Here is a 4,536-nt window from a genome sequence, read left to right as displayed (position 1 = left end):
AATTGAAAGTTTCACTTTGCCCCGCTGTGCTGTCATGTTATGTCAAATAGACTCGTCCTATTGGACAAAATATGATATTGACGTCTCTGATTGGATAAAAGAATCTGACATTTTTAAAAACCAATAAACAGTTTAGCGTTTAAATATTACATACACTTTATAAAAGAATAATATATTTTATATATTGGATCCGAGATCATTGAGTCAATGATTGGATAATGTAATATAGACATAATTCATTTCTTCCTTGATCATAGATTTTTGACATTTGCTGAGAGTTTGGATCCAATACGGTCATAGAAATAGGTGTTGCCAGTTAAAAAAGAGTTTTTAATTTCTTGTTCGTTAATATGTTTCAAATAATGTGATGTAATTATTTTTCTAATTATATACTTGGATAATCTTGCTGAAATAACAAAAAACAAGCCATATTAAAAATGACGATGTCTTTTGACAAATCGAATTCTCTGAGATCCAGTAACCCTGACGTCAATACCTGTCAGCGTTAGCGCTCTCCATTGGCTATTGAAACCACATATGACGTAAAATAGGATCAATGAAATATGATAATGTAATATGCAGATATGATCAAATGATCATATAATATTGGATCCTATATATGATCATAGAAATGATCATATATTTAAAATGATAATGTAATACCCCCCTAACTCATGAATCATGAATTCATGAATTCATCTTTTCGAGTTACGGCCTACGGTACCTACATAACCTATATTCTTAAAATTAAATAGTTAGTAGAGGTCTCAACTCAACCTATTTAGTTTGTTTATTTTTTATTTTCTCAGTATTATTATGAAATATGAAACTATAACTTAGGGGGATATTAGATTATCATATATATTGGATCCAAGATCATTGAGTCAATGATATTGGATAATGTAATCTATACTAATATTATAAATGCGAAAGTATCTCTGTCTGTCTGTCTCGCTGTCACGCCAAAACTACTGAACCGATTGTAATGAAATTTTGTACACAGATAGTCTAAAGCCTGAGAAAGGACATAGGCTACTTTTTAACTGGAAAATGGGGTTGTAAGGGGGTGAAAATGCGTAAATTTGGTCAAATTAAGTTAGTTCCAAAAACTCCAAATAGATGGCGCCAAGAGTCCCCTAGATCGCGCTATTGCTTGCTCATGCGTACTCGTATTTCTATAAGACGTGGTACCATGTTTAGCTAGGGTTTTCGATTCTTTCGATTGTTATACCTAAGAACTCACTTACCAACTTAGATTAGATATTAAAATAGATAATATTATAAATGCGAAAGTATCTCTGTCTGTCTGTCTGTCTGTCTGTCTGTCTGTCTCGCTTTCACGCCAAAACTACTGAACCGATTGTAATGAAATTTTGTACACAGATAGTCTAAAGCCTGAGAAAGGACATAGGCTACAACCCGTAAGGGGGTGAAAATGCGTAAATTTGGTCAAATTAAGTTAGTTCCAAAAACTCAAAATAGATGGCGCCAAGAGTCCCCTAGATCGCGCTATTGCTTGCTCATGCGTATTTCTATAAGAGGTGGTACCATATAAAGCTAGGTTTTTCGATTCTTTCGATTGTTATACACGTTCTATACTTAATATTATAAATGCGAAAGTATCTCTGTCTGTCTGTCTCGCTGTCACGTCAAAACTACTGAACCGATTGTAATGAAATTTGTACACAGATAGTCTAAAGCCTGAGAAAGGACATAGGCTACTTTTTAACTGGAAAAGGGGGTTGTAAGGGGGTGAAAATGCGTAAATTTGGTCAAATTAAGTTAGTTCCAAAAACTCCAAATAGATGGCGCCAAGAGTCCCCTAGATCGCGCTATTGCTTGCTCATGCGTATTTCTATAAGACGTGGTACCATGTTAAGCTAGGGTTTTCGATTCTTTCGATTGTTATACACGTTATTAAGTATTAACTAAGAACTCACCTACCAACTTAGATTAGATATTAAATTCAAAAACAACAGCGCCAAAACTACTGAACCGATTGTAATGAAATTTTGTACACAGATAGTCTAAAGCCTGAGAAAGGACATAGGCTACTTCTTACTGGAAAAAGGGGTTGTAAGGGGGTGTTTATGCGTAAATTTGTTCAAATTAAGTTAGTTCCAAAAACTGGAACAGATGGCGCCAAAAGTCGCCTAGATCGCGCTATCGCTTGCTCATATGTATTTCTATAAGAGGTGGTACCATGATCAGTTAATTTTCGATTCTTTCGATTGTTATACATGTTATTAAATAACTCACGTACCTATAATAAATACTAAATAGTTTATGGCCTATGGGTATTGGCTATTGGGCAAAGCTAAAGTTGTGTAATGCATTATGCAGCTAAGTTGTGTAACGCTAAATAAGCTTTAAAAGGTATAAAAAAGTTTAATTTAAAAAAATCATATTATGTGCACACTACACGGCTGTTTTGGGTATTTTGATTTAAGGGGTACCAGGGTTTTAAAAAGCTTTTGACACCAATTTTATTGACACCGCGCGCTGTAAACTGAAGTCCACGCGGACGAAGTCGCGGGCAACAGCTAGTATAGACATATGATTCATTTCTTCCTTGATCATATAATTTTGACATTTGCTGAGAGATTGGATCCAATACGGTCATAGAAATAGGTGTTGCCAGTTATTTAATATAAAAAAGAGTTTTTAATTTCTTATTCGTCAATATGTTTCAAATAATGTAATGTAATTATTTTTCTATTTTTATACTTGGATAATCTTGCTGAAATAACAAAAAACAAGAAAATGACGATGTCTTTTGACACATCGAATTCTCTGAGATCTAGTAACCCTGGCGTCAATACCTGTCAGCGTTAGCGCTCTCCATTGGCTATTGATACCACATATGACGTAAAATATGATCAATGAAATATGATAATGTAATAAGCAGATATGATCAAATTATCATATATAATGGATCCTATATAGAAATCATAGAAAATGATAATGTAATACCCCCCTTAGCATGGGCGTATCGAGGGGGGGGCAGGGGGGGGAATTTGTTTGCAATACAATATTTTTACAACTAAAAATTATTAATTTTTTATTCTTTATAAACACCTAGCTTATGAAAAATCTGATTTGCCCCCCCCCGGCACCAGAACCTAGGTAATTTGCCCCCCCCCCTGGCTCAGAACCTGGCTACGCCCATGCCCCTTAGACTAGTTTATTCAAATCATTTAACCCATCAACTCCCAAGATAAGCGATGTGTGATGTGTCTGAACTGAGAACTCTGAGATTCCCACGATCCATCATCGAGGTAATAAATTATAAAATACTACGTTTCATATTATTTTAAAAATCGATCTAAACGCAATGTTTACATGTGTCAAGTGTCAACTGTCATATGAAGATGTGAATGTCACATTGGAATGTCAATATATTTGACAGCTGACATTAGTTATGCCATGAAATTCGGTAACTATTTTTGGCAATTGGCTCTGCTCTAAAAAATAGAATTAAGTAAATTACATTTACCTACCTACTATAAATAAAATATATATCAAAATTCCAACTCCATTTAACAACCATGAATGTCCGTAATTTCATTAATAGAAACCTCGTCCTTATTGTAATGGTTCCCATGCTCGCTGGTGCTCACTATGGATGGATGAAATTACAAGAAGTAGACAGCCTGGTTTCGGAAAAGGAACGCAAAAATGTTCCTATATATTCGGTAAATATATCTCATAAACACTTGATATATTATTATAACTATATTAACGAGTTGTAAAATTCTTGTAAATAAACACTTACCTGCAGCCACTCTGTAGCAGCCTACTAGTTCTTATTTCAACACATAATATAATTAATGCTATTATTTTGCCCTTAATCATTTTTGATTTGTTTTCAGTGGTTTAACAAATAATGAAGAATCTGTGTGTGCCGTCTGGGGATAAAAACGTCAAGATGTAATAATATTTCTTGCAAAAAATAATATAATGTTTTAGTAGTAAGACAAAGTGTAAATATAAATGTTCAATTTAGTTAAAAAAGTATTGAAGTAACATTGTTTATTACTTTGTATTTTGGAAAGGTTATTTTTAACCGACTTCAAAAAAAGGAAGTTATCAATTCGACGCATATGTATGTAATATTTCTAGAACTGCCCAGTTTTTGTGCTATTTCAGTGTCTGAACAAATGTGCCAAATTTCAAAAGTGTATGTATGTATGCATGTATGTTTTTATGTTTGTGTTCTTATGTTATCTCTGGAACTACGAGTCCGATTTAAGTAATTTTTTTTTGTTGTACTAGGTATTGTTCAACTTAGGGAACACTACAAGTTTCATCAAAATCGGTTCAGTAGTTTTTGAGATAAGGCAATTTTAATTCTCAATTATGTACAATTTTAAAGTTGGTTTCATCTTTTTAAAATACTATTATTGCATAATATAATAACAGAAAAGCAGTCACTCAGTAAAAAGTATTAGGAAACTGTTGTACAGTTTTGTTATTTTGTGCGTACAAGTGTTTTGAGAGTAACTTGAGTATTTTGTAATATCTACTTAGACTTCA

Source organism: Aricia agestis, chromosome 4 (assembly GCF_905147365.1).
Source record: "Aricia agestis chromosome 4, ilAriAges1.1, whole genome shotgun sequence".
Classification (NCBI taxonomy): Eukaryota; Metazoa; Arthropoda; class Insecta; order Lepidoptera; family Lycaenidae; genus Aricia; species Aricia agestis.
This window is presented reverse-complemented; position numbering follows the sequence as displayed.